Source organism: Lipophrys pholis (assembly GCF_963383615.2).
Source record: "Lipophrys pholis genome assembly, chromosome: 8".
Classification (NCBI taxonomy): domain Eukaryota; kingdom Metazoa; phylum Chordata; class Actinopteri; order Blenniiformes; family Blenniidae; genus Lipophrys; species Lipophrys pholis.
This window is the reverse complement of record NC_137630.1, coordinates 5,611,404-5,623,344: the sequence shown is the minus strand read 5'-3', so window position 1 is coordinate 5,623,344 and position 11,941 is coordinate 5,611,404.

Sequence of the window (11,941 nt, the reverse complement as noted above, 5' to 3'; positions counted from 1 at the left end):
TGTAGAAGTGGATCCTTTGACACGCAGGGAGACTCAGGTATCGGTAATGAGCTCCACCCTCTCTTTGTGTCGGTGAGGACTCTGGATGAGCTGCAGCTGTGGGACACGTGTTAAACACACCGTTCCGATAATCCAACAATCTGATGCTCTGAATCACTCAGAAATCCTTTAATACTGGCAAAGTTAATGTTAAGTCATGAAACACATCCGTTTTCTGAAAGCAGGGAGCTTTTTCCAGACATCCAGTGAGAATTTGATCAAAATCAGATTTTACATCTTTAAATACAATTTGTGGAATACTCAGTCGTTTGGTCGCTTCTCAAGAGATTATTAGTCTTTCTAAAGGACATCTTACCTTTTCATCGTCACTGTTTGACGTGCAGATTTACTTCCTGGAATGTCTAAACCTTCGACAAACTCCTGGACACAATTCAAACCCTGATTCTCTTCAACACAAACATCCTGCAACATTTTAAAATGATATATAGACTAAACAAAACAAAACATAAACAAAACGAAAGGGAAAGTGTCGGGACCAAACTGTAGTTTGCTGCTGAAGGGCGACGCTCTGCTGCCGAGGGTCGATAGACTGAACAGGTCGGTTATTCATGTTTAATGAACTCTGTCAGTAAGTAAATCCATTAAAATAAATAAAAGAACTTAGATTAGATGTCAACAATATGATAATAAAATGATTAAAAAACGCAAAGTAAGAAAGAATGAAGGGATGAAATACAAAATGTCCAACAAGTTTGACTGATGAACTGAAGAGGTCAAGCAGAGCTGCTGTCCCTCCGTCAGGTCCCTTACCTGGACTCTCTATCAAGGATCATCCAGTCATCCTCTCTTCTTCACCTCTATTTAGGTCTATCTATCTATATAGGCACCGACTCCTCTGGAGTCACATTTACAATTGTAGGAACTGTAAAGAGCGTCTTATTTCACTATTCATCCGACAGCGTGCAACTGCGAATGCTTCACATCCCATCAGCATTCCTCTTTCGGTTACACCAACACAAACATAAACACAGGAACACTTTTGTCCTACAAAGAAAGTTTCTTTGATATGAATGGATAGAGCGCCCTTCCTGAGTCTAAGCAATTCATATTTACTGTGAACAAATTAAAGTACACAGATGTGTGCAGTACAAATTAAATTTTGACCTTCAGTAAAAAATTTCTGTTATTTTTCAAACTTTTCAATTCTGGTGCTTTAATCAATTTTAATAAAGGTTGTCTATCAAAATGATAAGAAAAAAAATTATATAATTTTAGGCCAAAAGTTTAGTTATCACATACTTGAATTCTGTTCTACTTTACTCCTATCTCATTTAAAAAAAATTAAAAAAACCAAACCTAAAACCATTTTGGCCTTACCTTTACTTATAGATAAAGTCTGTGTGCCGAGCCTTCTCCACCAAAAGCTTTAGGACTTGGTTGTAAAAGTTTTCCTTATTTTTATTCTTAGTTTTAAAAGTCTCTCCGTCTCAATGGAGATCATGGTCAAAGTTCAGCTCACCTCCGCCCCCTTGAGGTGAGGCAGAGTACTGCCTGCCTCACCTGCTGACTTCTCTCTGCACTTTACGATCAGCAGCAACGATCCTCTCACACATACATTAAAGACATTACACAGACTGCAGAGAGTCCTGCTGTATAACAAATATATCCTGTACAGATCACATTGGCGAGATGCTGAGGAACAGAAACGGGCAGCGTCACGTGACCCAGCTTGTATTGGATCAGTCCGACATGAGGCACAGCTCTCCACTGCCTCACCTGGGATTTCTGCCCTGGACTGGATCGTCAAATACTGAATATACATCTTCAACACAAATCAGTGGAAAATATTAATATTTATTTTATGTAGTTTTTTTATCACGATGTCAGGTGAGGCACTGCCTCCCCTGACCACACGTCTCTGCTGTCCATCAACAAGCCTCCGACATGGACATTCGTCTCCACACTGACCGCTGCTGCCAGACTTCATACCGGCCCTCCGTCCATTTCTCCAAAATGCACCAAGAGCTTCTCCTTCTGACCGTCTCTGTTCTAAATGGAACAGACAACATCTGTACTGCTCTTTGCTGGCAGCTCACCGCTTTCTTCTTCTCCTGTTTGACCCCGACGCTCCTCCTCACCACTCCCTGCTGCAAAACTACAAATACGAGACAAAACCTTCGACCTCCAGCCTCAAGTTCATTACTTTAGCCACAACGCTCACATCAGTCGCCACCGCAACAAAACGCAAACTCCAAACTGCAGAACATAAACAATTGGGATAGGAATCAACAAGAAAACGAGCAACATGACATCAGAATGTAAACAAGCAACATGTGACGAGAAACGGCAAATAGCGAGAAGGTAAACAAACAAACAAACAGATAAATACACAAACAAACAAATAACTGCGTAAATAAACAAACAAATTAATGAATAGATAAACAAACAAACAAGTAAGTGAGTAAATAAACAAACAAATAAATGAATGAATAGATAAATAAACAAACAAACGAATGAATAAAGAAACAATTAAATAAACAAACGCATAAATAAATAAATAAATAATTAATTAGTTAAGACATGTGGTTCCCTTGAGAAATTTCCCAAATATTTGCGTTATAAAGCTGAACTGTTGATATTTTAATGACAATTAAGTGGGTAAACACACAAACAAACAAATAAATATACAAACTCACAAATAAATAAATAAATAAATAAATAAATAAATAAATAAATAAATAAATAAATAAATAAATAAATAAATAAATAAATAAATAAATAAATAATAATAAATAAGACATGTGGTTCCCCTGACAAATTCCTCTTATTTTCGCTGTAGCTGATCTTTATCTCAGTGTTGACTAACTGATATAAAGCTGAAGCTTGAGGATTTCTTCTGAGAATATAAAATATAATGCATGTAAACAAGAAAACAACACGCCAACAGGAAGTTTTCACCCATTTCTTGAACTTGAATCTAAGTTTCTGTTGCGTGTGTGTGTGTGTGTGTGTGTGTGTGTGTGTGTGTGTGTGTGTGTGTGTGTGTGTGTGTGTGTGTGTGTGTGTGTGTGTGTGTGTGTGTGTGTGTGTGTGTGTGTGGTTCTCTCAGTAGGATCAGTCTCAGTTTTCTGAGCTGCAGTTTTTCTCTTTCTCTCTTTGAAGGATTGTTAATCCGTCTGTATCCTCCGGTTCAGCCAACCTCGTCTAACGGATTCTGTCTTTGTGCTCAATCACTCTCGTTTTTCTTTTCTCTGATGCTCGACAGCTGGCTGCTCTTTCCCTCTTTTCCTGTGTGTGTGTGTGTGTGTGTGTGTGTGTGTGTGTGTGTGTGTGTGTGTGTGTGTGTGTGTGTGTGTGTGTGTGTGTGTGTGTGTGTGTGTGTGTGTGTGTGTGTGTGTGTGTGCGCGCGCTCCACCCCCATCCCTTCCAACGCACACTGTTTCTCATTGTTGGAGATGACAGCAATGACAACAATGCGAAGAAGCCGAGCGCCGAGCGACTCTGAGAAAGAGAAAGAGAGATACTTCCTTCAGGTGAACAACCTCTCCCCTCCTCCCATTCGGGTTTTTGTTTGCATGTTTTTGACTCATTGACAGATTTCATTTCCCTTTTTTGAAGGACTGAGTTCCTCACTCGGAGAAATCCTCCGCTGAGGAAGAAGTTTCAGCTGGTTAGAAGATTTCCAGTCTGGACGTCACTAATGTTTCTCATGTTTCACATGTTTCTCCATGTTTCACCATTTTTCCCATGTTTCCCATTAATCTCCATGTTTCTCATGTTTCTCCATGTTTCTCCATGTTTCTCCTGTTTTCCTGTTTGTCCATGATTCCCATGTGTCTCCATATTTCCCATGATTCTCCATATTTCCCATATTTCCCATGTTTCCCCATGTTTCCCCATGTTTCCCCATGTTTCTCCATGTTTCCCCATGTTTGTCCATCTTTCTCATGTTTGTCCATGTTTCTCATGTTTGTCCATGTTTCTCATGTTTGTCCATGTTTGTCCATGTTTCCCCATGTTTGTCCATCTTTCTCATGTTTGTCCATGTTTGTCCATGTTTCCCCATGTTTGTCCATGTTTCTTATGTTTGTCCATGTTTCCCCATATTTGTCCACGTTTCCCCATGTTTGTCCATGTTTCTCATGTTTCCCCATGTTTGTCCATGTTTCTCATGTTTGTCCATGTTTCCCCATGTTTGTCCATGTTTGTCCATGTTTCCCCATGTTTGTCCATCTTTCTCATGTTTCCCCATGTTTCCCCATGTTTGTCCATGTTTCTTATGTTTGTCCATGTTTCCCCATATTTGTCCACGTTTCCCCATGTTTGTCCATGTTTCTCATGTTTCCCCATGTTTGTCCATGTTTCTCATGTTTGTCCATGTTTCCCCATGTTTGTCCATGTTTCCCCATGTTTGTCCATCTTTCTCATGTTTCCCCATGTTTCCCCATGTTTGTCCATGTTTCTTATGTTTGTCCATGTTTCCCCATATTTGTCCACGTTTCCCCATGTTTGTCCATGTTTCTCATGTTTCCCCATGTTTGTCCATGTTTCTCATGTTTGTCCATGTTTCCCCATGTTTCCCCATGTTTGTCCATGTTTGTCCATGTTTCTCATGTTTCCCCATGTTTGTCCATGTTTCTCATGTTTGTCCATGTTTGTCCATGTTTGTCCATGTTTCTCATGTTTGTCCATGTTTGTCCATGTTTGTCCATGTTTGTCCATGTTTGTCCATCTTTCTCATGTTTCCTCATGTTTCCTCATGTTTGTCCATGTTTGTCCATGTTTCTCATGTTTGTCCATGTTTGTCCATGTTTCTCATGTTTCCCCATGTTTGTCCATGTTTGTCCATCTTTCTCACGTTTCCTCATGTTTGTCCATGTTTCTCATGTTTGTCCATGTTTGTCCATGTTTGTCCATGTTTCTCATGTTTCCCCATGTTTGTCCATGTTTGTCCATCTTTCTCACGTTTCCTCATGTTTGTCCATGTTTCTCATGTTTGTCCATGTTTGTCCATGTTTGTCCATGTTTCTCATGTTTGTCCATGTTTGTCCATGTTTCTCATGTTTCCCCATGTTTGTCCATGTTTGTCCATCTTTCTCACGTTTCCTCATGTTTGTCCATGTTTCTCATGTTTGTCCATGTTTGTCCATGTTTCTCCATGATTCTCCATCTTTCTCATGTTTGTCCATGTTTCCCCATGTTTCTCCATCTTTCTCATGTTTGTCCATGTTTCTCCATGATTCTCCATGTTTCCCCATGTTTCTCCATCTTTCTCATGTTTGTCCATGTTTCTCCATGATTCTCCATCTTTCTCATGTTTGTCCATGTTTCCCCATGTTTCTCCATCTTTCTCATGTTTGTCCATGTTTCCCCATGTTTCTCCATCTTTCTCATGTTTGTCCATGATTCTCCATGTTTCGCCATGTTTCTCCATCGTTCTCATGTTTCGCCATGTTTCTCATGTTTGTCCATGTTTCCCCAACGGCCCGGCTCTGCTTGTTTCTCACTGCTGCTGCAGCACAACAGGCCGCCTGTGACCTTTTCACAGTCAAATAAGGTATCAGGCCCGAAACAACCCGCCTTCTGTTGACCTTTCTGTGTCGTCTCTGACAGCTCAGTTGTCACTTGAGCTGAGGCTCATGGCCGCGCTGCAAATCCCAATTAGCCATTGAAATTAAAGCCGCCGCTGCCCACCTTCCAACATGGGGGGAGTTAATACGATGGGCTTCTGTTAGCCAGCAGGTTAGGGCTGCATTCAGAATAAGTTTGAAGTATTCAATTTATTTTTCCTTTTACACATTTCTTATTTCTTGTAAAATATTGTAAATATCATTTCTTTGTTTTGGTAACCTTATAATACTTCTACTGTATAAAATTCTATGTGTACTTATGTTAGTTTGACTAAAATTAAACCAACTTAGATTAAGCAGATTTGATACCTTTGTACATTTGTTGTTTGATAATGAATCTCACACTTGTTTGTAGAATTGGTTATTTCTGGATTAAGAGGCACCACTGTCCAATTGACTGAGATGAACAGAGACACATATTTTGTAAAATACAATTTATTCTGTTCTTGACATAATTATCCACTTCAATTAGAAACACAGAGCTGATTTAAATTTTTTCATGTGAATGAAATACACTTCAATTGGAATCAAACCTCTTTTAAAGCAAATTCATGATGAGAGTTTTAATCCCTTGGGATATTTTGACTTTGCAGTCTGGAACCATCAGCTCTATCAAGGATATATAACAATAGAATTTAATCCATTTACCTGTTGTTACAGACACACAAGCTTCACTGCTTCAAACATGTAATCGGTCACATTTTAAGTACAAGACTGCTCTTTCATCTCCAGGCTCATTTTGAAGAAAAAAAATATTGTTTTGGGGTTAAATAAACTAAAAAATAAGAAATCAAATAAACATGGCTGAAACAGGTTGATTTGCAGATGTGTGAGCAAATAAATAATGTCACAACAACTGATTCAAGGGGAATCTGTGTTTTCACTTCAGACTGATGACATGAGGGAGTCTGAGTTCATCTAGACCAGTGATCCTCAACCATTGAGGCCCAAGAATGGGCCGTGAGAGCCAGATACTGGGACGCGGAAAATGTTCAGTTCTGCTCCTGCGGGGCCGCAATGCCGCCTCCCACCACTTGGGGCAGTAATGCATCATTCAGTTGTTGAACACGCTCCAATAAGCATCAGAAGAAGAAGCCAGGCCGAAACTTTTTATTAAAGTGATGAAGAACTTTTTAAAATGAAAAAGAAAGAGGATGACAGTGGTGCCTCCCCCTCCTCAAAGGTGAAATATGTCCGCAAATACAACCCTGACTTCATTAAGTTAGGCTTTGTGAACGGAGGTGGTGAGGCAGAGCCTACAGCCCACTGTGTTGAGTCACTGAGGATTAACGCTCGTGAAAGAAGCGCTGAATCCTTCAAAACTCCGGCGGCATCTCGAAACCAAACGTCCACAGCTGGTTGTTAAGCTCAGTGGCTTTCCAACCAGCTGTGGACGTTTGGTTTCCAACCAACCAACCCCACGAAAAATGCCTTGAGAAAGTGAGAGAAGCTAAATATCAATAATGTCTGGTCTTAGTAAAATGAAAAATTATCAATATTACATAACGAGTTACTTTTGTGACATTGAGATACTTGCAACACAGCCTGTGTCAAGAAATTGTATAAACAACGACATTTATTACTTAGAACTACATACATTCATCGCGAATACATGTCAAATAGCATGACCCTCCCAATAATTCCTCCATGAGGTTTCCACGGGATAGAGCTTTTCCTCAGCTTTAAAATGAGGTAATATTTGTGTTGATACGTGGAGTAACAAGCGAGCTATGATTTTCGGGGGGGGGATTTACTAGCCTGGGATCTATATGTTTTGGAAAAAGTGGGAGACCTCCCCAAGATGGCTGACAGAGAGGCACGCCACAGGTGGCGGTGTGAGGCATCTAGTGTTTTATTTCTATATGTTCTACTGTCTATCTAGCCTCCTTCTTCTCTCTGTTGCCATTGCTCTTGGAGAACAGCCTCCAGAAGCCTCTTTTCTTGTTTTTCTTGGCCTGGATTATCTCCTCTAAGACCTCCTTGGCCTCCTCTAGCCTGATCTTTTCCACATAGAGGGTCTTCTTCTCAGCCAACAGGGTCTTGTTTTCAACATAGAGGGTCTGTTTCTCAGACTGGAGGGTCTCCTTCTCAGACTGGAGGGTCTTGTTCAGAATCAGCATGGTCTTGTTCTGAACCAGCAGGTTCTTGCTCTCAGAGAGCAGGGTCTCCTTCTCAGACTGGAGGGTCATGTTTATGGACTTGGAGGCTTTCCTTCTCAGACTGGAGTATCTCCTTTTCAGACTGAAGGGTCTCCTTCTCAGACTGGAGAGTTTCCTTCTCAGACTGGATGATCTTCTTCTCAGACTGGATGATCTTCTTCTCATACTGGAGGGTCCTGTTCAGAATCAGCAGGGTCTTGTTCTGAACCAGCAGGGCATTCCTCTCAGAGAGAAGCTTCTTCTTCTCAGCCATTAGGGTGCTGTTCTCGGTGTAGAGGGTGTCATCCTCAGCCAACAGGGTCTTATTTTCCGCATAGAGGATCTCCTTCTCAGACTGGAGGGTCTTGTTCTGAACCAGCAGGTTCAGCCTGGCAGGGTCTCAAGAGAATGTCTGCTGTGAACACAACCACGAAACAGCAACTGTGTACACATCCCTAGCAGAACCTCAACATCTCTCCCCAATGACCTTAATTCCTTCTCCTCCACATTTGAGACCAACAACTCCACCCAGGTAGCGAACATCAGATCGAACCTCACACCTGGCGACCCCCCCATCACCTTCCTCACCATTGACGTTGTAAGAGCCTGAAGAGGTCTAAGGCCAACAGCAGAACCTGGAGCTGATCACATCAGTGGCCGTGCCCTCAGACACTGTGCTGACCAGTTAGGAAGAGTTTTCCAGAACCTGTTCCAGGCCTCCATCGGCACTGGAACTGTCCCCAAGTGCTGGAAACACTCCACTGTCCTGAAGCACTCCACCACTTTGTCGATCTAGAGAAAGATCTGCCTTCAAATACTTGGAAATACTTTGAAAGCAACCAAAACTTCTATCTTCCTCCAGCTCCTCCCGGAGGACTCCGCACAGACAGCCAGAGAAAGTGACGTTCTTACTGCACAGCATTACTTGCTGCCTGCTGCCTGAGCTCCAGTTTCATATACTTTTTGCGAAAAAACACAACTTTTCTTTTTTTTTAATCACGCCTCTGGTTTTCCTCCTTCCTGGTGTACGTGAGGGATCCTCCTGTCTCTCAAACATGCTGTTTTCCCTCGATTTAGCCCCTTTTATTTTCAGAACTTCCCCCTGGAATGATAATTTCATTCTATTCTATTCTATTCTATTCTATTCTATTCTATTCTATTCTATTCTATTCTATTCTATTCTTTTCTAATAGTTTGTGCTGATTCTGCCATTTATTCCAAAATATTAAGTCACTGATCTGATAAATAATTAAAGTAATTCATCCAATTTACCTGTTTCTTGTGTTTTAATAATAGAAATGATTTTAAATGAAGAAAAACAAAGATAATCAAAGAAATGCACTGAGGATATGAAGGTTCAAGTCCCCAGTGACCATTTTTGAAGATATTTCTAAAAATACACAGTGTAGGACAGTGGCACTCAGTTACGTTTAAAATTTGTCCTCTTAATCTGATCGTCTCACTTCATTCACCTTAATCTAATTTGTTGAGAGAGAAAAAGAGTAAAATCATTTCATTTCTGCCGATAATGTTCAGAGAGTGCTTTCATTAGCAGTCCTTTGTTTATCAGTGGTACTTCTCATGTGACTCAGAGGAAAAACAGACCAGAAGTTCTTCATATGAAGACTGTTATTCCTTGTGGTTTTATTAAGTGCCTCTGGCCGTGTTGGTTTTATGTTTGGCTCCACCCTTCCACCTTATCAACCTGCAGCAGACCTCTGCTGTCTGCTGTGTGTGTGTGTGTGTGTGTGGGGGGGGACTCCCAGCCCCACCTCGGCCCGGCTTCAGATAGGCTTCCCCACCTTCAGCTCTGCGTCGCGTCGGGAAGTTATCACACACCAGATGCTTGATGGTTACATCACTTGCTCGTGAAGTCGCAGCTCTCCATCACATCTGCAGCCGATTTCATGTTGCATAATATTTGTGTTTGCGTACTTTGATGTGAGAGGTCGTCAGACTTCACTTCACTTCATTTCTCCTGAACGTGTGTTTACAGTTCATTTATGACAAGATGTTCCCGGGTCACAATAATAAAAGACTTCCATGGACTCTCTGATCCGCCGGAACTGAACAAGAGTCACTCCATCTCGCGTCCATCGAAGTGCTCAGGTCAGTGACGTACAAGACTTGGTCAAATTACACATTTTTAATAATCATAACTAAAGAGAGTCAGTGAGATCAAGGTGTATCAGCATTGCTGGGTGGTGTGTTGGTCAGAACGTTTCTCCTCCGACCTCAGGCAGGTGGTGTTGGGCTTGTTGGCGCTTCTGAATCACCTGCAGTGGCTGAGTGGACGTGACTGTGTCTCCGTCCTCACAGCCTATCCTGGAGGTTCGTTGCACCTAATGTGACGTCCTCCGCCGTCGGTCCCAGTCAAAACCCCGGTGTAGAAGCTTGATGGACCATCTGGTCACTTCTCCAGATTGTGGACGTGTTGATTTCTGGTCACTCGATATCAGGGCCTTTACACAATTCTGTAAAGCTTTCGAAACATGATATAAACACGTGTGTGGTATTTCGGATTAATCAGGGAAAACTGCATGCGGCGCTCTGCTTTTCACGCCTTCCTCTGATTAGAACTGGAGGATATATGAGAAGTGGAACCGGCTTTTTTGAGTTGAATCTCTGACATTTACCTTTTAGTCGTTTATGTGTTATTTAAGTATGAGCTGCAGCAATCTAACCCTAACCCCAACCCTATGTTGTTACCTTGATGGAAAATGAATAAAACAACTAATCTGCAGGAAGTTTCAAACATGGTTGAGGACTAAAAGCTAATTCAGGTAAAAAGCTGAGTTTTCTTTCACTTTTGTGACTTTTTCCGGGCCTGAAAATATGAAAATAAACATTTGAAAATAACTTTTTACCGAAGTGCTTCGACGTCTGAAGAACACATTTGGACCGGATGTTTATAGTTCCAGGTTGTGTTCTTTCTGGTTCATGGAGTGGGATACAAGTTTTGCTGTATTGTACACAAAGTAAAATTAGACAACTGTTTGAAGAGGACAAACGAGCATAACAAGTTTCCATCGAAGAGAAATACTAAAACTTTTAAATACATACATTAGTGAGGCCTGGTTCCCACAGTGATTACACACAGTATATATATTTTCCGCAGCAGTCCAGTTCATTAATATTATTACGGATTATTAAATTCATTCATTTTCAAAGAAAGTATATTGCCAATTTTGATTATGCCACCTTGTGCACAATACTGGGAAATGTCGTAAAAACCATTGGCGTGTTCTTGAGGAACTGGGAAATGGGAAAGATGGCGCTTCGCAGTGGGAAAAATACTTCTTCATGTGGTCAAACTGGGAACTTCCCTCTGGGAAAGTGGGAGAAACGCTGGGGGGGAAACGGTTTCATGTGGGAAATAAACAGTACACAGACCAACAAACAAGACTTACATTGAATATTGATTCATATTTTTTCTATCATTATTCCCTTTTGGGGACATTGATTAAAGACAGAATATTTTAGGAATAAGAAACCACGTTGATTCGCCTCTGAGAAGCCTCTGGTTTGTGTCTGTGGTTATAGAGACATCATTGTGTCGGTCGGTCGGCCTTTCAGTTCTTTAGTTGGTCGAACATTTGATTTATTCTAATTATCGGTAATATAGTTTTTCACAGCCGGTTCAAGTCTCCTCTTTGTCGCGGAATTGGTTGGTAGAAGACAACACACACACACACACACACACACACACACACACACACACACACACGGAAATACACTCCAGATGTGAGCAAATTGCTGCTCCCACTAATTACCTCACTGATGCTGATTTTGGATTTCTGAGGTTGCATGAGGATCAGCGTGTGTGTCCAAGTGTTTATGCATGTGTGTGTGTGTGTGTGTGTGTGTGTGTGTGTGTGTGTGTGTGTGTGTGTGTGTGTGTGTGTGTGTGTGTGTGTGTGTGTGTGTGTGTGTGTGTGTGTGTGTAGCTGCTACTTGATGGATGGACACCAACCGTCGCTTCCGTCTGAGAGCTTCCAGTACTTCTGATGAGGTGGACAAGAGGAATCACAGGAAGTGGCGACGGGCTCTTTATAAGTTAGTTTAAAAAAAACCTCTAAACGACGGAGCAAAACTAAACAGCTGTAATCAACCTGCGTGTGACAACAGAAACCGCCCCGTAATCCAAATAAACACACAGTGGCGTGATGGGAC